This window comes from Papio anubis, chromosome 6 (genome assembly GCF_008728515.1).
Source record: "Papio anubis isolate 15944 chromosome 6, Panubis1.0, whole genome shotgun sequence".
Taxonomy (NCBI): domain Eukaryota; kingdom Metazoa; phylum Chordata; class Mammalia; order Primates; family Cercopithecidae; genus Papio; species Papio anubis.
Genome location: NC_044981.1, coordinates 33,331,471 through 33,356,224, shown reverse-complemented (window position 1 = coordinate 33,356,224; position 24,754 = coordinate 33,331,471). Strand labels below are relative to the sequence as shown.

Below are 24,754 nucleotides of genomic sequence, written 5' to 3'. Positions count from 1 at the left end.
GAAAATAGAATTCATGTGCTCACAGCAAGGTCGACCACCGACCCTGAAAGCACTTTTGTTCAACAATGTGAATACTCAAGACTTGCAGGGTGTGAGGTTCTGGGTCGGGTTCTTTCAGTGGGGTCCTTGCTGCACTAGGCACCAGCTGACTGCCCTCCTGGTGATTCAGTTCCTCCTCACAAGCACCCTGGTGGGGAGCTAGCATTCTTCCCACTTTAAAGAAGAGAAAAGCAAACATGAGAAAATCAAAATAACGTCCATGGGTCACAGCACTAGCCATATGTGGGCATTGCTCAATTCATTATCTACCTAATTCATGGTGTCCAGCTTGTTTCAAGCCTAGCTTTCACTCTATTAAAGCTCAGCGTAGGATTTCAAATGCACTGGATTGAGAACATTGGAAAGGCAGTGTGTAGGGATGGAAAGAACAAGGACTTATGAATTAAAAACTTGAGTTCAAGTTCTGGTTCTGACACTTAATTAGCTGTGGAACCTTGGATAAGTCATTTAACTTTGTTGACTTTCAATTTCCTCTTCTATAAGGTGAAAAAGAGTCCTCACTCATGGCATCATTGCTATGGGCAAATGACCTGACTTCTTTTCCTTAAGATTCAGTTTCCTCAAACACAAAATGCACATACCAACAGAGGCCTGCTGTAAAGATCTGACACAATGTACAAGAGGTCTGAGTGCAGCCTTTGCTTTCAAGGTAGGGCTATAATGAGGAGTTAATTTATTATGACACAAGTCTGAGCAAGCTGTGCATTGCCTAAAAGACACAGTTTTGGTGTAATTCATTCATTCCCTGAATGACATCATCCTGAAAGGCAAGGTTCTTGCTGCTGTAAGCACGGATGGTGAGATCTGTTCCTCGTTCAAAGGCAATGCCTGTCTGCCTCTGTTGCTGGGGGATTTTAGTCCCTGCCATTTCCCAGGGCCATAGCAGGAGATACTGCGCCTGTTTCCCTCTGTAACTTGACCAGATGCCAGCCTTACTTACTCTGGGAAACATCTGTAGTCCTCGTAAAACTACAGATGCCAGGCAAATAGTCCACACCACCCTCCTCCCTTGCACGTTTCAGTTTACAGCTATTAGACAGGGCTTGTACTTGCCATTCACATTCATCTGGTTCCAAAATAAACAAAATTCTATCTAAAAAACAAGTTAATCAAAACCCAGGTTCCTTTGTTTTTTGTTGTTTTGTTTTAAAAGATACACCAGAGGGAAAGGGCTTCCTTCTGGCAGAGAACGTTTAGAACATGGTGTGTGAACAATAGCTCACTTCCTGGACACTCAGCTGGAGGCAGCTTCTCCATTCAGGACAAAACGTTTTCTGTGAGGGAGTGACGCCTTTCTCCAAGGCAGCTCTTGGGGTGCGAACCAAACAGGAGGATCCAAGACAATACTGAAGCAAGGAGAGGGAACAGCGTCTCAACTCAGGCCTGCTCCTTCTCATGCAGGCTGTGGGTCGCCTCCAGCCCCTCACCTCAGAGACAGCTGGCTCCCACAGGGCAGGGTCTGCAGGTAGTGAAATGCCTGAGACTGTGGAATCGGCTTTGCCGCTTTCAGCAGCGCTGCTGTGAGCAAGCAACTTGTTCTTCCCACACCTCCATTTGGTCATCTGTAACAGGGATAACGACACCTACCTGGCAAGCCTGTTATCGACCTCCGCTTAAGCGACCTGCCAGCGAGCTAACTGCACGCCACCCCGTCCCTCAGTAAGTGATGCCAGCGGACGGTTATGTCCACACTGGGCAGGTTCGCTCCCCACACTCAGTGTTACCCTTACCACACACTCAGTGTTACCCTTACCAAGAGTCAGCTGGGGTCATTTCCAAAACTGCTTAGGATGGTTATATTTGTTGATGAAAATAGAAAATTTAATTAAACATTACATAAATTATGAAACCAGTGTAAAAGAACCTTTCTGTGACAACCAAGTAAGTACTTTGAAGAGACTTAATAATGAGATCATTTTTTAAAATGTGCTCTTGAATTAAGTGTGGTTGGGGAAGTTGTAAAAAATTCCAAAAGAAATCTATACTCAGCTTGCTTCACAAGTGGTCAAATTCTGGCTTTACTTTTAAGAAGCAAACTGGAAATTTTCGTCAATGGTATTTTATGGATGTGGTTCATGTAATAAAAGGAAGGCAGAGAACCCCAAATTAGCAGATCTACATTGGAAGAAAGGGCCCAGCTCCACATCAAAAGGGTACACATCGATCCATTTGGGGTTAAATTGTTTGATTCTTTTTAAAAAATGACTTCCTCCATTAACAGGGTTTTGTTTTTAACCAAACCAAACCACCCTCATCCCAAGTGGCCATGTAAGAGGCTTCTACTGGAACAATGGCACATGCGGAAAGCCTCTGGAGGAACTGGCAGCAGTGTCTCATAAACAAGATAGTCGCTATGACCGCAGAAACTCTCAAACCACCTTCACCATCCAATGAGTCAACTCCCAGAGACACAGAACCCCTCTCTGGCTGCTTTTTCCTAAAAAGTCTCTCCCCTGCGGGGCGAAATTTTCAGCTCTTCTTTCTTCCTCATTGAGGTTCCTGTTTGAACAATGCCTTACACATTATTGATCACTGCCTCTGTCCAGGGCCAGCTAGCCAGGCCATGATCTCCAGGTTACAGACCACAGGCATTAGCAAGTCATGGGCTCTCATTGTCTGTCAACTCAGGTGACCTCACACAAGTCAAATTTCCAGCTTCTATTCATCTGCATATGGCAAGGGGTGAAAAGAAACTGCCCCCAGCCCACCCAGTTCACAAGCTGAGTGCACAGAGACAGAGGGTCACTCACTTAACTAAGACCCTTCTCCCCAACACGGTCCTCCTACCTACCCTGACAGACCATAAAGCACGGAGGCAAAAGCAGGGGGAATCCTCCAAGTCTCGCAGACATATTCTGAGGCTCAAGGGCATCCAAGGTCATCCAAAAGAAAATGTCTGAGCTAGGAACCAATGCGTGCCCTGCCCCACCCACAACCCCAGCACAGACAACAATTAATTATGGAAATGGCAACCTTATGTCCCCCAAATATAACCATGGAGGATACAACGATTAGAAACATTCCACCGGAAGGAAAGGTACATGGAAGATAATTATTTTCAGTTTCCTATGTAACCCTCACCTGTGAACAGGGATGCTAATGCCTGCTTCCCAGGATGGTGTGGGGAGGATGAGATCACAGGGAGGGTGGCTGGCACACAACAAGCACTGATGAGCACTGGTGCCCTACCTGCACCCTTTGTGGACTGATTGCATCTAGGGTTTGTGCTTTAGAATTCTTGCAGCAGAGGCAACCTGGCTGTACCGCACTGATGCAAACCTGCTCACGCATACGTAAGGTCCGAGGATGGTTCCTGGTCTTTTGACACATGTGCATGCCTCTTCAGCTTCTTTTGTATTTCCCACTAGTGCTCCTATCAGGTAAAGCACTGGGTGGGCTCAGTCAATACGCAGTGGATAAAACAGACAAAGAGCTTTTAAAAGTGGTTATACCTTAACTGATTTTAGGGAGGGATTTGTTTAGGACATACATCTTTCTTGGATCTGAGATTTTTCCTGAAGAGAAAATGAGAGGGGGGAAATGTGGTGGCTAACCCAACAAATGTGTGGCATCTTCCCACCTGATATTCCTCCAACTGCATCCTTACTGCCTCACTGCCCAGTTCCTGTGTCAATATCCTTTTAGATCAGCCCCATGCTGACCTCAATGACAAGGAACTGTGTTCTTTCCTCTTTAAAAAAATGAAATGTTTCTTAAATTCCAAAGAACGTATTTTATAGTATTGTGATTTCAACAACAATAATAAATGACCCATTCACATGCCTCCTACCTGGTTTAAGAAATAGAAAATGCCCTTCCTGGGATCACTTCCCGCCATTTCTCTGCTCCTCTGAGACCACACCATCCTGAATTAAATGTTATTATCCTCTGGCTTTTCTTTAACCTACCATCTATGTCAGTATCCCTAAACCATATAGGGTTCTGTCTTTTTTTCTCAGCCAAGCGGACAGGAGCACAACTTGATGTCCTCAAAGTAGCCCAATAGGTTCTGGAACCAAAGTTCAGATTGGTCACCTCCCTCTGGCTGGCAGGAAAATGGGAGGCCACAGAAGAGCTCAGCATCTGAAGAAAGGGTGGTGCTGGCAGGCAGAGAGCAACAAGCCCTGGTTTCTTGTTGGGCTGGCAGTGTGAGGACTCCTGAGAAAATCCATTCCCTATATGGGCAGCAACATGCAACAGCTGGGGGCTAAATGTCAGGTTAAAGTGTACAACCCCATGGGATTACTAGAAAGAACACAGCCTTTTCAAAACAGGCCAGTGAAAAGTGCCTATTCCAGGAAAGGCCCTGTGAACTTACACTCTTGGGTTTGTTGGCAAGTGAGTCTTACAAGTTACAATTATGGAGTGTACAAATTTTCTCAGGAAAGACATCAAGAAAAGTGGCATGAAGGGAGAGGAAAGGCAGAAAAGATGGCCATGCAATCCTCTCCACTTTGTGGGACCTTTGCAGTGAGAGACCCCCAAGCTGCCCACAATTCAAAGGCCATCTCCAATCTCAGCCTGCAAGAAGATTTCAGAGTAATTACAGCCCACCAGTCTCAGCTGTTTTGTAAGCGTTGATTGCTGCCAACAGCTGTTCTCTAGGGGCTTTGTGTATGTGCTAGGAGGTAGGGCCCTTCAGAAAACGAGTGGAAGCTACAACCTCAAGACAATATCTAGAGAGAAGGCAGTCAGAGGAGCCAAGGAAAGAGCTAGTTTATTAATGTTTGACCAAGACCCAGGACAACTATTATTTTTAGTATTTCTCATAACTTTATAACATCCCCATTGTTGGCTATTTATTGGCTATTTTCCGCAAACCTCTCAGTTTCCCATTTTTGTTTTAACATGCAATAAAATCTTAAAAGGGGACTGTGTGCTTATTTCAAACACAGCAAAACTGGGGAGACACTGGAAAACATTATTCCTTCCCCAGAGTTCTGGGATACAAGGGATGAGGGAGGACACAGTGGAGGCAGGCACCTGGACAGGTGGGCCAATCCCTGAGGTCTATGGGAGAGAAGAAAGGGGTGAAGGGGAAGCCTACTGGGACCCCAAAGAGTCCCTGGCTAACGGCCAGAGGGTCCCAGGCTGGGCTTCTAAGCTCCACTGTCAGTCAGGGCATAGGAATCTTATCTTCGAAAATTCTGCCTCTTGTAGAATCAAATGCTTGAGTAATAAGTGAACTGGTGTAGAGAGAGTCTGAGACTGAAGGAAATAATCAGTAAGAGCCTTGTTTTTCTCAAATACTTTTGTGCTCAGGCCATGTGTGTCTGTGTGTAGGCACATACATCAGAATTTCAAATATGCTTCTACATAACTGAAAATAAACAGGATGGCTCTAGTCAAAACTGTGAAGTTCAAAATCTCAAACTCCTCTTTTTTCCTTTGCCCCCAGAAGTGGGAATAAGTGAGAACAGCTGGTACAGGGATCAACAAACTCGGCCCTTGGGCTCTCACCACCAATCAGTGGAAATGGAGGAAAGGAAGACGAGGGTCACAGGAGGCAGGCAGCTGCAGATTCAGCAAGCAGGGCCTCAGACTTCATCCACATGACTCTCTCAGTTTTGCAGATGAGAAAACTCAGGCTTGACGGGGCTAAATAATTTAACGAAGTTAACAAGGCTGGCAATACAGGGCCTAAACCTTTCTTGTTGCCTCTCTGCCAAGATACTCCACTGATTTTGCAATTGAGGAGATGGCAGAATATGGAGCAGCCCTTGATGAAGATACTTTCTATGGCCTGAGTTCTGTTCCCTCACATTTCATATACTGAGGCCCTTACCCCCACTATGAAGGTATCTGGAGATGGGGCCTTTGAGAGGTAATTAGGGTTAGAGGAATTCATGAGGGTAGGGTTTATAAGAAGAGGGAGATACATATATTCTGCCATGTGAGATTACAGTGAGAAGGCAGCCGTTTCTAAGCCAGGAAGAGGGTCCTCATCAGGGGCCATGCTGGCTGGCATCTTGATCTTGGACTTCCCAGCCTCTAGACCTATGAGAAATAAATGTCTGTTGTTTAAGCCACTCAAACTATGGTATTTTGTTACAGAAGCCTGAGCTGTCTAATATATGACTTAGGCCTCTCGAGGGCTGAGTACTGAAGGAAAAAGACCTGAGAAAAATGATCTTTCTCACCCTTCCTTCTCTATAGCCCTGGGCAGAAACACACACTTGCGTCTTTCAGGAGAATGGCTTCTGTGCAGAGCACTGTGCTGTCCCACTTCAACAGGGACACAGGTGGCAGTGACCCCTTAATTTGGTAAGTTTTTGGGCCATTTTCCTTCCTAACTGGGAGAAACAGAAATGTTATAAAGCTGTCAACTTTTTACCAAGGGAAATGACTTTAAAAATTAACAGGATGGGCCAGGCATGGTGGCTCACGCCTATAATCCCAGCACTTTGGGAGGTTGAGGCAGACGGATCACCTGAGGTCGGGAGTTCAAGACCAGTCTGACCGACATGGAGAAACCACGTCTCGCTAAAAATACAAAATCAGCCAGGTGTAGTGGCGCAGGCCTGTAATCTAGCTACTCGGGAGGCTGAGACAGGAGAATCGCTTGAACCAAGGGGGCGGAGGTTGCAGTGAGCTGAGATCGCGCCATTGCACTCCAGCCTGGGCAACAAGAGCAAAACTCCATCTCAAAAAACAAACAAACAAAAAAGTATGAGGGAGATCTTTGTAGTGAAAGAACAGTTCTGCATCGTGATTGTGGTGGTGATCACATGAACTTACACATGATAAAAATGCATATAACCACACACACACACACACACACAAAGTACATGCAAAACTGGTGAAACGTGAATAAGGTGTGTGGATTGTTCCACAGTCAATCTCCTGGTTTTGGTATTGTATTAGAGTTAAATAATATAGTACCATGGGCAGAAACTAGGTGAGGGGTACTAAAAAAAGGACCTCTCTGTACTATTTCTACAACTTCCTGTGAATCTATTATTATTTCAAAATAAATTTAATAGAGAAAAACATTTAACAATCAACATGAAAACTATTCCTTTGTTTTATAAAAGAAAGAACAACGGAAGCATAGAAAAAAGAAAAAAGGCCAGGTGCCATGGCTCATGCCTTTAATCCCAGTGCTTTGGGAGGCTGAGGCAGGAGGACCTCTTGAGGCCAGGAGTTCAAGACCAGCCTGGGCAATACAGCGAGACCCTGTCTCTACAAAAAAACAAAAACAAAAACAGCCAGGCATGGTGGTGCACACCTATAGTCCTACCTAGTGGGGAGGCTGAGGCAGAAGGATCACTTCAGCCCAGGAATCTGAGGTTATAGTGAGCTGTTGTCACACCACTGCACTCCAGCCTGGGCGACAGAGTGGGACCCTGTCTCTAAAAAGATAAAATTAAAAAAAGGGAAAGAATGAACATAATCAGAATAAAGGTGGTTGGCAATCAAATACCATCAGCACCATCACAGCACTCTTCACTGTCCTTAACTTTCTCCTTTCATCATGGACCGGTCAAAACTGTATTGAGGACTATCTCAGTAACAATGCACAGTTCCAGTTTCCCCATCTTCACCACTGTGGCACGCAAACAACGTGCCAGCAGACCCACCCACAGGGAGGCCAGGCATAAAGCTCCCTTTCTTCCCAGCCTGACTGGCTTCTGACAGTTCTCTCAGCCTAGAGAAAATGGAAAACAACAGTAGAACAAGGTGGGGGTGTGGGTTGCAGTTAGAGGAAAGGCACAGGCTGGCAAGAAATTTAAGTTTCTCTTCTGCCTTCTATTCCTCTTACCAGTGCCCAGAACCCTCTGCTTTCCTTTTCTCCTCCCCCAGAGACAGAGAGACCTGATGCCAGCCATCTGTGTGCCCCAGGATTTTTCATTCACTCCATCCTGCCCTGTCCCTGGCCCAGACTCTGAGACCCAGAGTCTATTCTCATAGTGCCCTCTCCCTTTTCTTGCCACCACCCTTGGCAGCTGCTCTCAGCCCCTGAGTGCTTGCCTGCCCATGTCCCCTCCAGAACAGGAACCCCAGGGAAAACCCTTCCTGTGCCAAGAGTGACAGCACTGGTGCGCCTCAAAGACCTGGGGGCAGTGTACACATGAAAGCCTGAGAAGCCCCAGCCCAGGACCACTAATGGGTGGTAAAGTAGACAATATGCATTCGTCATTTCTAAACCCTCCTATCTGCCAGTTTCCAACTGCAAGCACCTGTGACTCTGAGGATTCTCTCAGGCTGCCAGAGCCCTCTAGACCTACCTGTACACTGGGTAGACTAAAAGCGAGAGGGAATTAATGTCCTGTCCCTACTCCCACTAGGTGAGCAGCCCTCATCCAGACTGACTGGAAGTGGTAGATAAATACCCCAGCTCCCTTGATCTAAAGTAAGTTTCAGTCTCCCAGACTTCCGCAGCAGGTCTAAGCCCCGGGGCCCAAGGGGTAACCTGCTTGATAACAAATCCTTTATTGGTTTCCTTTCTTTCTCACTCCCCTACTCCCCTACCAGTGCTTCCTGGGATCACCTCCCAAATAAGCTATTTGCATTTAAATCCTGCTTTTGAGATTTTAAAACTCAACCAGAGATAGGTGGTCACAGGGAATCCTAACAATTGGGAAATTTGAGCCAGAATTTCATATATGAATGAGTATATTTCTGTGAGTGAAGAATGTACATCTGTGTAATTAGGGAAGTCACCAACAGTAATGACTGCTAGCAGATACTAAAAAGCTATAGGGAAAAACTATAAAAACTTGATTTGCCTAGGTAATATTCATTATAGCCATTTATATGAACTACTTTTCATTTGCCTAATTACCACTGGCACAAGAACTACCATGTATATATTAACTATGTCAGATAAAACTTGCATTACATTTTATTTGATTGCTAGTGTTATGTGATCCCATGCCTGGTTCTTGCGTGTTCATAACCGGGTGCTCACATGCATAGTCTATTCACCAGCAGAGGGAACACTGTTAGGACCTGGCTCTTAAAGCCTTGGTTCTCAAACGTCAGTGTGCTACCTGAGGAGCCTGCAAAAACATTACCAGGCCCCAGCCCCAGAGTTTCTAATTCAGAAGGCCTGGGGCAGGAGGGAAGAATTTGCAATTCTAGCAAGTTCCCAGGGACAGGTGATGCAATTGCCCTTTGAGAACCACTGCTTTAAGATACCACATGAGAGAAAGAAGGAACTACAGGGTTAAACTTGCCACTCAGCATTAGCAACATGAAAGGCTGACCAGTCTGTCTACTGTTTCTACAAAATTGGCGGAATCTTCTAACACCCTAGATCAGTCACTGAACCAAAACCGGATTTGGTATGTGGACAGTTTAAACCAAAAAAAGTTGACATAACTGTTAAACAAATCTCGAGAGACCTGGATTTGCTCATTTATTCAACAAGTGGGTATCAAGTACCCAGTCTGCGCCAAAGATGTTGCTATGCAGCAGAGGTTTGGGCGCTGTCAAAGGTCTCGTGAGACTCTGAGTAGGTCACATCCTTAATGGGCTCAGTTTCCTAACCTGTAATGAGAGAACTCACACTTAGGGAACCTTCTGACTCTGATGTTTTACAATGAAAACCAACACAGCATCACAGCTCAAAGCAAAAATATTCTGCCCAGGCACGAAGTCAAACGTGAGTAAGATCCTAGACGCCGATCCTAGATGCCCCAACAGGCCAACTGTGACAGGACAGGTGAAGCCCTGGCAGCAGTCCTCAGTCCCAGACCCTTCCAGCTGCTCAGAGTCCAATTCAACTCATGAATGCCCCAATTAAAGGTGCTGCTAAGGTAAGTTAGTACTATGCCCAACACCAACCAAAGAATGTAAAAGCACCCAGCATGAAATCCATGTTCATAATTGGTACTCCCCTGATATATTATGACATTTAATCACTCCAACTGCTGAAGGGAAACCAGAGCCATTCACTAGAATTAAGGATGCTATGATAACCTCCTCAACTGGGGTTTTAAATGAACCTTGTGCTAACAGCTTTCCTGCTCTGAATGTAAAGCAGGAGGCAAGCGGAGAGAGGTGGGGCAGCCACCTGTGAAGGGCAGTCACTGAGGACACTGCTCTGTATTTCCAAGAGGCCTGGTTTCTGAATGAAGCCAACAAGCACTGGCCTGCCACACTCCACAGGGAATCGGCAGGAAACACTCTTGTTTTATTCTGTTTAACAGACAGACAAACTGATATGCAGGGATGACTAATAAATCAGCTGTGGAACTGAGAAGTGAGGCTGATTCCTGACTCACCCAGGTTGGCAACCTCTAAGCAGTTTGCAGCCAGGCTTGAGGTAGAACTCAAAACAAACATCTAGGAGACCCATGTGTCAATGTGACATGAGGGATAAACAGGTGGAAACAGAGGCCAGTAATGGCCATGTCAAGAGGGGTACCCAGGGGATGGGGCACATTTACCCACCTATAAGCTCAACAGCCTCCTGCCAAGCCAACACCAAAAAACAAAACAAAAAAAAAACGAAAAAAAAACAAATGCTTTTACATATAAACAACTAATGTTTTCTTAGTCTTATTTAAGGTATAAATAAAAGTGTATTTTAGAAATTCTTTTTGTTGATCTAAGACATAAAACAGGTAAAACAAAGCCAAACAGTGAAGCACATCATTCAGACGAGCCCCCAGCCCCTACTTCAACCAGACTGCTTCTCTTAAGCCTTTTTTAGATAGAATTCAGGAGCCACTTGACTTCCTTCAAGGAAACTTCCTAAGAGAAGGAACTGTGTCCTTTAACTCTACTCCCTGCACCCATCACCTAGCACCAAGCCTGACACATAACTGGCACCTAGTAAATACCTGCTGATAAAGTAAAGCGCATGATCCAGGCCAGCCCGCTCAGCCACTGGCAGTGCAGCTGAGAACAGGGCTCCAGGGAGGCCCGCCAGCACGTTTCTGCCTGTTACTCAGGGCGAGGCCGTTCCCAAGCCAACATCCACCACTTACTCACGGGTAATGAGTCCCACAGGCTATCACCACCAATGTCAAGAGAGCTGTTTCCCTCACTTGTTGTAAAATATCCCCTTTAAGTTTTTGCATCTGGGTTTTGGCTCAGGATGCCAGGATTCGTGATCAAGGCTGTCCTTAGCCCATGTGTCCTTCTGTGATGTCACAGGGATCAATCATCACTCAGCTCAGGCTTCCTCTCTTCAGCCTCACTTTTGTAGATCCGATTGCCTCTGACCATGCTCACTTCAGATTTATGATGTTTCATTTCCTTTTCTAGCACAACAGTGAAGAAATATAGACACAATTACCTTATTACATAAAATTTAGCAAATGATGCAATGATACTGGCCTGAGTAATACCAAGCCTACAAAGGCTTAAAACTGTTTTTTAATTAATGTTAAGTGAGAGGCACTGTCTAAACTAAACTAAAAGGCACAGCCACAAATTTGACAGAGGTACATGGTGCTCCCCGGATGCAGACAGAACTTCCCATAAGCCGGGTCTAGACCCAGGAATCTTGTAATTTCTTGTTTCAGATGCTCTGACTAACGTCAATGAGTGCCCTGCAGGTCCACTTGCTTTCCCCAGTGCCACTTAGGCTGTCCCTGAGAAACAAGGCTGGCTGGGGCTAGTGACTGTGGGAGAGCTGATCCCACACTATTCACTTTCCAAGTCTATCTCGGGTTTGACTCCAGACAGAGAACAAACATTCAAGAAAAAGAACCAAAACACTTATGGTGATGTCAAAATAGAAAAACACTCACAAAAGCTTATACACAATTTGCAGTGGATCGCTGCAATGAAACACACACACATATGCTGTTCCTTGAAAAGGAGAAAGCAAAACTAAGTGGCAAAAGGTACCAAGGTAGCAAACTAATACACCTCTAAGAAATTCATCAGTAGACACACAGATACACCCCTGGTAAAAAGTACACAGCAAACCTAAACCTGCAACATTATGTTCTCATAATGCCACATACAGCAGTTGAAAGCCCGGCAATAGTGGGTGCTGAGGAAATGTTGCTTTGTGGAACCACTGACCAAAGGAACCTGAGTGTTAACACCACTGATGACTTCTAACAAGTACCTTAGTGGAGTTCTCTTCCAGGAACAGGACCCGATCCTGCCGCTGAGTGGGCTGCAACATCCAGCCTGCTCAGGTCCACCTGGGGAAGTGAACCCCTTCCAGAGCACAGAGAGACGTTAATGCATCTCTGCACGAGGACCAATAGACTGGTTCTTCACTGAGATCAATCTGTGTTTCCATCCTCAAGGGGCTGGCAGATTTTACATTGAAATCTTTGTCAGCAGTGAAACAAATGCATCCATCACTAAGCTCCTGCCTTAGAAATGGGCAGTTCTTGAGTTGTTGCCCAAGATGAAAAAAGGCCAAAATCTAATTGAACCTACAGGAAGAATTTAGTACAGAGACACAGCGTTATCTGAACTGGAGCATGGCCAGACCTCTAGGTTAATACCCCAACAGGAGAGACTCATCAAAGACCTTATTTCAGGATCAGCAGTAATATTTTCGATTCTTAAAAAATGGGCCTTGGAAATTTTTTCTTTAACCCAATGAATTCCACCAGCATCCTACACGTCTGAGATGTGAACTCTCTCCTCTACTAAGTGCCTATAAGGCCCGTAATGGCTGTAAGCACATGGACCCAGCTGAGGATTTGTTTAGTTCTGCTTTGCTCTGCTACAGCAAGTCCTTCTGGAGACCTGTGGGAACATACGGAGCTACCCCAGCAGGAGCTGACATTTTAACAAAAATATACCATATCTGGTTTGGTTCTTTTCTTCTCTCAATCTAATTTGGAATAATAGGGGCCAAGAACTGTCCAAACTATTTCTGTTCTTGACTTACATATGATACTTAGAAGCAGAAAGACTGTTAACACCAATGTGACATTATCAAGGGGGATTCTATCTGCATTCTTTATAAATGTTAATTATGTATGGAGGCAGGACCGGGCAGTGAATGAAGTTAGCTTAAAACATGCATTTGACATTTAAATGCCAAATTCATCTCCCCCTTTCCAAACCAGCTTGTTTTAGTGAAATATTTTTACCTTTAAAAAATGGGTGAGGGAGGATTAATTTATTAATTAAGTGAGAAAGTCATAAGACATTCAGTATATGTCTCCCAAAATCTGCAAATTTCTGTGCTCACATCTATGAAGCAAATTATTCTGAATATGCTTTAGAATCCCTAAGTTGTGGCATAAAAGGGCTCTTTACCTTATTACTAAAGAAAGAAAAAGAAAATAAAATTCCAAATTTCAGGGCGAGGTAAAGGAGAAGGGCTTAATTATTGTATCTCCCTCAAAAAGAAGAAAAACAGATATCTATCTATGCCCAAGCGGAGCAAGTCTTTAGCAATCCATACCTTGACATACCTTGAGTTCTTTGGGGGAAAACATGACATTTTAAGGACTTACGACATCCCACATCCTTCTGAGGCCCTTAATCAAGGCCTTGCATTTCTAAGTACCCATTTAGGGCTGGGGAGCTGGAGGGCTTGTGAAAAGGAACTGATTACTACTCTGGAAAAGGTCTCTCATCTGACTGGGGAGAAGGACCATGCACACAAACAAGAGTAGCAAAGCATGTAGTGCCGGCGGAAAGAGCTGCTGATGGGAAGACCTCTCAAGCTCAAAGTGCAAGGGGGCAGGTTTTACAGCAGACAGAGACTTGACCCCATCCTCTCCTGAGCCGCATCACTGTTTACTGGGCTACTGAGCTCCTTCAGTCTCCCTAAGCCTGACTGCAGAGAGGCCTCAGGGCCAGTCCGTCTAATGGGGCCTCACCGCACATCCCACACCTTGCCCAGCACTCTGCTCTTTTTCTTCAAGAGCACTTATTTTTGTTTGTGGTCATATTTTTATTTGTACTTGTTTAATACCTATCTCTCCCTTTAGGGTCTAAGTCCCTCAAAAGCTGCATGTTGGTTTACAATTTCATTTCTGTATGCCCAGCTTAAGCACACAGTAGGCTCTCCCTAAGTGTGGTGAATGAATGACTAAGCCTCTAATTAAGAGTGGAATTTTAACAAAAAGAAGTGGAGAAAGCCACCCCAGTAGGGAGAATAGGATAAACCAATGTGTAGGGGAAAACAGTGAGTATAGGAATTAACTGAGCTGGAAAAATAGGGTATGAGATGAAAGAGAAGGCCAGTTACAGAGGCTGGGCCATGGGCTCATTCTCTGGCGAATCATGCACTCCAGGCTAAGGAGTCTGCACTCTGAACCATAGCAATAGGGAAGCAAGGACGTTTTTTTGTTTGTTTTGTTTTTGTTCCCCCCCCCCCCCCCCCGAGACAGTCTCTCGCTCTGTGGCCCAGGCTGGAGTGCAGTGGCACAATCTCAGCTCACTGCAAGCTCTGCCTCCTGGGTTCATGCCATTCTCCTGCCTCAGCCTCCCGAGTAGCTGGGACTACAGGTGTCTGCCACCTCGCCTGGCTAGTTTTTTGTATTTTTTGGTAGAGACAGGGTTTCACCGTGTTAGGCAGGATGGTCTCGATCTCCTGACCTCGTGATCCACCCGTCTCGGCCTCCCAAAGTGCTGCGATTATAGGCTTGAGCCACCGCGCCCGGCTGCAAGGACGTTTTTAGTCAAGGGAGGATAACACAAAATGTTTGAGGAACATGGTAAGGCAGCCACAAGTAAGAGGAGCTACAGAAGCCCAGAGGCAAGCAGGGAGATACTGAGGTGGTGGCTGCTGAGGATCCCAGATAGATGAGTGTGAATGGAGGGGAGAGATTTTGGAAGGAAACCCTGGCGACTGGCACAAAATGGAGAGAAGAGGAAGGGTTCTGGTCAAGAGCACAAGGGGACTTGAGTGACCCTTTACAAGGCCTACCTCAGGGTCATTTAGACAACATAGGCTTTCCCAGGACTCACCTGTCCTATTGATTTCAAATGAACAATTGGTACAAAAGCATCTTTACCTGCAAATTAAAGCCATGGTGAGTCATGTAGCTGCTAAAAAATGCCTGAGCAAGTCTCATGGGCCCAGAGCAGGCCATTACGCTGTTGGGTGGAGAGTAGGTAGAGTCACTGTTATGTGATGGGGTACAGGGAAAAGCTATATTGATTTTGCCAAAAAAGCACAACAGGGGAGAGGCTGAGCTGTATCTCCAGGGCAGAAACCACAGGATAAAGCTTTAAAAGGCAACAAGCACCTCCACTCCACAGAACCGCTTTCTGTATGGCCTCCTGATGGAGGTTGTGGTACCTCTGGAAGCATTGTGCACACTGTCTTTGACTTGCGCTCACTGACAGATTGAACCCTTAAGTTTTCAGGAGACTAAGAAGCCCATCAAACCCCTTGATGAAGCATTATCGCGTGGCCTGCGACACGTAAATCTCATCATAGTGTACCATGCAATGTACATCATATACAAGCATCTGTAACAATGTCATACAATTTTAAGAGGATGTTCACCAAAGGGCCAAGACAAAAGCAGTTTGAAAATAAGCCATCTGAGGTGAGAGAGAAGGAACTGGGGTGCCTGGCAAGGAAATTAGAAGGTTTGAGGGTAGGAGGACATAATTGTAGCTTCAAATATCTGAACAACTATTATGGAGGACTGCGTGCATGACCTACCAAGAAGGTAAAACCAGAATTGATGGAGTGGAAGTCACAAATTTTAGCTGGATATGAGAAAGGATTTTTCATTATTTCATAGACGTAACGGTGGATGGCAGAGGGGGTTACTTGTGGTTTACAAGCAGAAGTTGGAAGATCATTTTTATTTATTTAGTTAGTTACTATTATTATTTTTAAACCAGTCAAGTATAGTAGTGCAGAAGATCACTTTTAGACAACACAGAAGTGACTTTGTTCATAAGGGAGCTGGACTACGTGGTAACTAGGATTCCTTCCAAATTCCGAATTTCAGAATTTGCTGGAAATCATCGCCTCACTTTTTGAGTCACAAAAGAAAAAGCTAACAGCCCCCCATCTTAGAAAGCAGTAAAGGGAAGAAATGCTTTGAGTCTTAATATTATAGTAAAAAGGAAACACATGCTTCTCCCAGGAGACGCCTTTCCTAAGTTGCTTTCCTTCGTACACAAAGAGAAATATTTTTGTCTGCAGTTAGAGGGAAAGAGTAAGCTAATGCTGCAATAATTTGGGTTGAAACAAGAGGAAATGAAAAGTAACTGCTAATTAATGCCAAAATAAAGGTTTAGCTCACCTATATTCTAAATACAGTCTTGTGTATTAGAAGATGTAGTTTCAGCTGGTTTCCCTCATTTATCAACCCTAACATCGTAGGCAAGTCATTTCAGCTCTCAAAGCTTTAGTTTCTTCATCTGGAAAACTGAATCAAACAGTGGGCTGAATCAAATTGTAGCTAAAAATCAACAGGATGCCTAGCACGCCTCATAGCAAAATGAATTCCGAAGAAACAAAGATTTACACCTGAAAAATGAAACCATAAAATACTAGGAGGAAATTATGTGTTTGTGTGTGTGTGTATATATATAGAATGTGTAACTATATATATAAAATATATTTGTAATCAAATAATATATATTTGTATATTACATGTAAGTATACATTATATATGTAATTATATAATATATGTATATGTAATATATATAATGTAATTATATAAATGTATATACACAAATAATATACATATATTTATAATCGTAGAGTAAGGAAAGTCTTCTTAACTGGGATGCAAAATGCAGAAGTCGGCTGGGCGCAGTGGCTCATGCCTGTTATCCCAGCAATTTGGGAGGCCCAGGTGGGTGGATCACCTGAGGTCAGGAGTTTGAGAACAGCCTGGCCAACATGGTGAAACCTTGTCTCTACTAAAAATACAAAAATTAGCTGGGTGTGGTGGTACACGCCTGTAACCCCAATTATTCAGGAGGCTGAGGCAGGAGAACTGCTTGAACCCAGGTGACAGAGGTTGCAGTGAGCCGAGATTGTGCCACTGCACTCCAGCCTGGGTGACAGAGCAAGACTGTCTCAAAAAAAAAAAAAAAAAAAGCAGAAGTCATACAAGATTGATAGATTCAACTATAAAAATTCTAAATTTCTACATGTTAAAAAAAAACACATAAAAATGCCACAAGGCCAAAAGACAAATTATATCACAGATAAAGGGCTGATTTTTTCCAAATATAAAGATCTTCTACAAATTAGTAAGAAAGAGATCAATTCAATAACAACGTTAAAAAAAAGAGAGAGAGAGAGAAAAGGAATCTAGAAAATAGTGTTTTGTAAACATGTAAAGAGATGCCAGTGTCACTCATAATAAGAAACACACTTTAACCCAAGATAACATTACCACTCTGTTAACCAAAAAGAGACTAAAAGGCTGCCCACCCCCATGTTGATAAGGTGTTTACATGTTGTGGGTAGAAAAGTAAATTTAACACGCACAAACTCTTTCACACAGCTGTTCAGCTTCTGGAAACATCTTACAATGACTCTGTACAAGGATTTGCATTGCAGCAATGCTTTAACCAGTAAAAGCCTGGTAACATGTAGAATGTTCATCTACAAGAAACAAAAATAAATGACAGTATATGCACACCACGGAATATTATGAACAATAAAAAAGAAAACTCTTCATGTACTTAATTAGAATGATTTTCCAAAAATTACTATTACATGAAAAAAGCAAGGTTCAGAGCAATACACATGAGACAGCACCATTTTGTCTTTTAAAAAGAAAAATGCTTAACATGTCAGAAATGCTTCTATATGCAGAGAATATTTCTGGAAGGATATTCAAAACACCAGGGAGAAGAACCGGGAATCTGGGAGACTTATTTTTCACTATATAGTCTTTAGTATCTTTAAAATTTCACCTAGATTCAGGTATTATAATTAAAAAAATACAAAATCCCTTAGGGCATAAACATTCCATTTCTAGGGTTAGCTTTGCCTAGATTTCTACATACAGTTAGATATGGAGGTTAAGATAAATATTCCCTCCAAGGACACAGAAACAGCCTAAGACCTTGAGGCTGGGAGATCTCCACCCCTGAAGTACAGTGTGAAGATGGGATGCCAGTCCTCTGCCACTGCACCCAAGTTCCATGGCGTTCTTCACTGTCCTTTGGCCCAGTACAGAGGGCCCCAGCTGCAAAACCAGGACTTTATGCCCACTGCATAACGGATATAAGGCTCTTCCATGCTTTTGGGGGAAGTTCTGTTGAAAATAACTAGATCCAAAGTGGAAAGGAAAGGAACCAGAACATTTACACAAACCACAACTTTTTAGCTGAGTTTACAATGGCTTCCTGCCTGTTTAAATCAGGACAGCCAAGAACAGACTGCCAGACAAATTGTCATTTGTAGGCCCCTACTGAGCTTAGGCAGTTTTCCACCTGTCCAGGCAAATAAACAGGCCGCCTTGAGTTATGGACAGGTGGGCCCTGTGGCGCCAGAGACTGGGCCATTAGAGCTTGTGAGCAAGAGTAGGATGCCTGGGAAAGATACGCTCAGCATCTTGGCCCTGCCCAGCAGCTACAGGCCACAGGCGTGCTTCTTACCCACTGGCTACTCACCTGATAGCATCAAAAGGAAACATCTATGGAGAAGAAAGCAGGACAAAGGAACCCTAGGCAGGGAGGGTAGTTGTCCATGAAAACAGAGTTGAGATCAGAGAGCACATCTTTGAGGATGTTGGCATAACACTGGGGGTCAGGAAAAGAGCCTGTGTTGTTTCTGAGGGTCACACATTTCAAAGGAAGTGAAAATGAGGTCCAGATTAATTGTTTTCTCGGAGTCCTATATAATAAAAAGCCTATCCTCCAATGTCTGGCTGCCACTCTGACCACATAGCACATCTCTAAACAAATTAAAGTTCTCTGGGATATATATACACACATGCGTGCACACATACACAGACCACCTTCATATCTGGTCTCTAAGAAGCTTCCTCTACCCTGACGTCCCCGAAGTCCACTCAGGGTCAGAGAATGTCTGAGGCCGCCAGCATCTCCCTCTCTTACTGGTTGTAATTACCTATGGGTCTGGCTCCTGAGAGGATGTACTTAAGATTCATTGGGGCGAATTATTTGTGGTCAATGCTCTTTTAGGACACTAGCACCATTTCTGTGTTCCAAGTGGTGGTGGCATACCCTGAACTCACCTTCGCTGCCTCCATGAACACCCAGTCAGTTGGCCTCCCTCACTGGATCTCCCATTTCTGAGATTTCTGGCCATCTTCTGGTCTTAGCAATTTTGAATTCTCTTCCCTTTGCTTCACGATCCTGGTTTTCAGATTTTATTTCTGCCTTGAGTATGCAATGAGCTCATGGAAAGGCATTTCCTAAGACAATGACCTATAACCCAGCCCCTCCGCCAGAACTCACCCAACATCCTTGCCCAGGATGACAACAAGAACAATGATCAAGTTTGAGAAATTCTGATTTCATTCTAGTTCAATAGCTTTTTTAAAATGTGTGTTTTTTTAAACACATGTTTAAAAGCATGCACCCAGCAGCTTAAAATAAAGAAATCAAGGGAAAAAACCAAGATGAGAAAGGCCACAGGTAGCAATCATGACTAAAGAAAAAGGAAGTTAAAAGTAAAAGTCAAGTTATAAGCTATATTTGTAAGACAATATTAAGTGTAGGGTAGAATTTTCAATTTCTCCTACAGGAGAAATTAAGAGAAAGTAGCCCAATAACCACTCCTGCTTCTCCCTCCCTACCCCAAGCACGCATGGCTTGCTCCCTCACGTCCTCCTCAAAGGGGCCTTCCTTGGCTGACTCACCTAATGGCAACCCTCCTCCCACCGCACCCTCTAATCCTGTTCTTAGCTGTATTGTTCTCATAAGCACTCCCATCATCAACTACATACTATGATTTTTACCTATTTATTCTTTTTAAATTCTCATTCCTCTCTAGCTTTCTAGAATGCCAGCTCCATGAGGGCAAAAGGATTTGTCTGTTTTGTTCATTGCACTTAGAGCCTACCTGGAAAAGAGCAAGTGCTCAACAAATTAGCTGAATGAGTAACTGTAATACAAATATACTTCAATTTTATACTATTATTACTGATTATGTAAAATACCGCTACTTGTTCTTAGACACAATTGCTTAGAATAATATAAAATGAACTATTATTCCAAAAGTCATGTAAAGTCACGCACTCTGTATCCTACTGATACTTTACTAGAAAAACAAGATACGAAACCACAACCGAAGTATAAAAAGAATATACCAGAAAATGTTTCCTTCTGTGATTCTCAGCATTTGTATGGACTGGAATAAAGGTCAAATTCCTCTCATCTATATTCACCTACATTCATTGTCACCCAAACTTTCAGTCTGGGGTTAAAAAAAAAAATGTAACAAAACAAAAAAGAGAGAAAAGGAAAATTCTCCTTTTGCTGGCGATTTTGCAAATACCCCAAGTCCCTCCCTGGTGCTTGATGGTGCCTTCTTGCTGCAGCTAAAGGGAACCAGGCTGTTTAGTGGGGGACCGAGGCTGGCGGTGTGCGTGGTAGCCTGCCGACACCACAAGTGGTAGAAATGCTGGTGCAGAATAGAAATGTGAGTCAACCCTGGAAAAACTGTTAAAAAGAAAAAATAAAAGCAAAATCCCTCTGGCGCAGAGGGCTGAGAGGCTGGAAGAGAAGCCCATCCTTAACTCCACCTGTAAAAATAAGAATGAAAAGGAAAAATGAATGAGAAAAGTAGGGAGGAAGAAAAAAAGACAAAAAAGCATAGAAGAAAAGGGGAGAAAGAGCAAAGGGAAAAAGAAAAAGGGAAACGGATGAGTGACAGACAGGGACAGCAGCAATGGGGAGATGCATCGGTGGGAAGTGAAGTTGCAGCCGCAGGGAGGGCGCATTCCCCTTGCTTTCCAGCACCTGTCCAGTTAGAGGCATGATGGCAGCAAGGAACCAGCAAGCGGGAGAGAACACACCAGTTTTCTCATCACCAGTCAATTGCAGAGCCAGGACTAACTCCCGCTCATTCACAACACTGTGGAGTTTCTCCTGTTAGCATCAAGACCATGGAAATGCACATATACATACACATATACACACACACACTGCATATATATACACACACACATATATACACATCTATAATCTAGGCTAACAAAAATCACTTCGATAGAAAGGCCAAAACTGTTTGTTTACGGCTGCCTATAAAATAAATGAGATTATTTTTAAAATATGAACAAATTACCTCAATATTACCAGACCACCTAAACCCAATGGAAATTTAAAGGGTGTTTCATCTAGGATAAAAGTTGTGACTACTGCGTATACTTGGAAACAACTTAAACAGACATTCCAGGCCCTAATCTTTCCCCAGAGGTAGGAGTGTCACATTCTTCTTCAGGGCGGGAGGGCTTTGCTCAGCACAAAAGACTACACAGCATGCTTGTTTACATAACGAGGAACAATGCACACTGCAGAATATGGCGTGGGAAATTTAGTCATCATCAGTGGAAATGCAAATCTCCTTATTTTACATTCTTCTTTTTGCACACCTAACCCCCAAGGGTTAAACGCAGCCAAAGCCTCTACGGAGTTGAACCAATCAGCTTGTCTCTTGATGACATCATGCCTCCAATGGGACAGAGCTGGAAAGGGCGAGGCAGCGAGGCCACTTCTGGACTTGGCCTGAAAGGGTGCCCTCCCAGTTGCTGCCACTTCACTTCTCAGGAAAAGGATTCAAGAGCCAAGGGTCTCCTCAACTACCATTTCAGACAAAGCCAGGACATTCCCAAAATCCTGTGCCAGAAATTATTCTCAGCTTATACAAAACACATACAAAGCAAGTCCTTGCTCTTCACCCATCTCCCACTTATTTAATATTTATGAAAGCTGATTACAAAACACAAATTTATCATTTAAGCCTTTAGCCAAGTTTTAAATGACTCCAATGTTTATGCTAAGCAGAGAAACAGCCTTCTGTGGTTTTCTCTTTCATAAACTTCAATCCCATTCAAAGCAGGTGGGAGGCTGATCTGGTCATCACAAACTTTTTATCCATTCAAACCACAATATGACCAGAAAGACGTTTTTGTTCTTCCTACAAGGTATTTATCTCAGATGTTAATTGGTACTGGTTCTGTGTGCTGTGGGTACCTCACACTGTGCAAGAGACAGAGGATGAAGACACACAAAAAAGAAATTCTGCCACAGGAGCACACAGCTGAGATGCCGAGGACACTGCCAGCTTGATGAAGGGAAAACAGGTTTCTTTCCTATAGTAGGAAGTGGGAAAGGCTTAAAGTTTTGGATTTTTAATTTTGTTAAATTTACATATTTTTATTTGGAAATGTCTGTATCAGTGCAGAAAAATGAAGTTTTAGAGACACTGGATGCCATTACTTTATATATCATTAGTTTATTATAAAGAAAGAAAGTTTAAATAAAATTTATGAATTTATTATAAAGACAGACATGGAAATTATTTATATGATGAAATATTTCAGGACTTCAGTGGAAGGAGCAGCTTCACGTGATGTCATTTCAATAGTGATTTATTTCTGTCTGCATTCTTTCCAAGAATGTCACCATCTTTAAATAAGAAATAATCCTGTCACCTAGAACTACTTTGGTGCCTCTATATTCTGGCAGAAGAATTTTGTCTCCAACTTCCACGCTAATTGATCGAATCTCTCCACCCTTTCCTTTACAGCCTGATCCAACAGCTACCACTGCTGCTTGTGATACTTTTCCGTGAGATTTTCCTGGAGGCATAATGCCTCCTTTGGTCACAGTTTCAGCTGCACTCCTTTCAACCAATATTCAAAGAGTGAAAGAAACTTTCTACATGCTGGTCCCGCCATGACTCCACTGCCACAGCTTTGGTGCTTCCAGTTAAATGATGAATTTCTCCTGCTTCCCAGCACTCTCAATATCTAAGCCTTGCAGTTCATTTGCAAATGAAGATTAATTTACAATTTACATGCTAGAGCCATGTTTACTGCTCTAGCATACAGCCATCTATGCTTGCTCAGAGTTGATAGAAACAGTGCCAAAAACTGCTGTGTCACTCAGGGTCCCTGCAGGAAAAGACGGCACAAATTGTGCACCTGAAGGAACTTAATAATGGGATTATTTACACAGGTTTGCGTAAGGTGCAGGGCGGGGAGCTAGTCACAATGTGGAGCCTTAGGTAAGGTGCAGGGAGGGGAGCTAGTCACTATGAGGAGCCTTAGGTCAGAAGGGTCAAAGGGAGGGACCATTTACTAGAACCCAGTGAGAACAGCTATTGGGAGAAGGTCCCTCCAGGAGTGGTGGCTTTCAGTAGAGGAACACAGCCAATCCAACAACCCCTTGGCCTATTAATGTACATAGGCAGATAGAAAAGGGTAGGAACTGGACCTGAAGGGCAGGTGGAAAATGACCTGTGCAGCATCTAATGGTTGGAGAACAGTTTCAACAACAACAAACCAACCAACCTTATGATATAGCCATACAAGAGAACACAGCCTTTTTAGAATGATGGTCTGAATCCAGATCTTATTGATGCTGTCATGGTAAGATATCTACAACATGCAGTAACTAGGTAAGAAAAGCAAATTATAATTAGTAAATACACTAAGATGCCAAATTTGGATATGTATTAAATGTTAACAGAGGTTAAGTGTGCATGGAGGGATGTAGGTGAATTTCCCACTCCTTATCTATATATTTTTAAAGTTTTATTTATGTACACCTCAGTTTGTCCTCTATTATGTCCCAAGCATCATTAAGGCAACAAAGAATGCTTTGACTTGACTGGAGAACACAGAAAATAACTAGTGAAGCTTGGATTCAGATCTCCTCTTAGGCTGAGCTCTTCTAAAGGCAAACTATGATTCTTTGTCACCAAAAATACAATAGAAAATAGGGAGAACGCTAGTGTCATTAACAGATACGATCACAGAGGTTTACCTTAACCAGGCTATCTTTCAGAAGTCAAGTTGCTCAGGGTAGTTCAACAGGGCTGCATTAACCCACAATAAAGAGCAGTCTCTATTTGGAGAAAATGACTCCCAGATCTATTAGACATACATGTTCCCCAACTGGAGAACATCATCCCAACCAACCAACCAACCAACCAGCCAGCCATTTGCTGGCCATTATGTGGAAGAATATATTTGAAAAATAAATTGTAGAGAAGGCTGCAGATTTCTCTCCAACCTCTCTTCTCCTCTCAGGGAGTTCAACAGAAAGCTCGTTAACTTCTCAAATGAGAACAATGGGGAAGGTGCCTGCCCTACTTTCTCAGGCTGGGTGGGCTCTCCCATCCCTGCAGTGAGGCAGAGCTGTGTAGGAGGATCACCAGTTGAAGGGTTTGAACTCCAGTGGTTCCCCATGACTCTGCCACCACTGAACAACAAAGAACCTCCTGCAAAGAGCTCTGCCTTTTTGTTTGTTTTGAGACAGAGTCTCACCCTGTCACTCAGGCTGAAGTGCAGTGGTGTGATCTCCGCTCACTGCAACCTCCGCCTCCTGGGTTCAAGCAGTTCTCTTGCCTCAGCCTCCTGAGTGGGTGGGCCTACTGACACATACCACCATGCCCGGCTAATTTTTGTATTTTTAGTAGAGATGGGTTTTCACTATTTTGGTCAGGCTGGTCTCGACCTCCTGACCTCAGGTGATCCACCTGCCTCGGCCTCCCAAAGTGCCTGGATTACAGGCGTGAGCGACCATGCCCGGCCTGAGCTCTGCCTTTCTTAAGGTCTGAAGGCACTCCAGGCCTCAGTTCCCATTCTCGGAAGCTCCAAGCACAATAGTAACATTAATATCTACCACT

At 43.7% G+C, this 24,754-nt stretch overlaps 1 protein-coding gene and 1 pseudogene across 9 annotated transcripts in view; both read right to left on the bottom strand.

The window, feature by feature from the left end:
• The window catches only part of ANKS1A (ankyrin repeat and sterile alpha motif domain containing 1A), a 193,717-nt gene that overhangs the window by 45,974 nt on the left and 122,989 nt on the right, over window positions 1-24,754 (bottom strand). The window lies entirely within an intron of this gene.
• On the bottom strand, window positions 20,277-24,453 carry LOC108585428 (annotated as a pseudogene).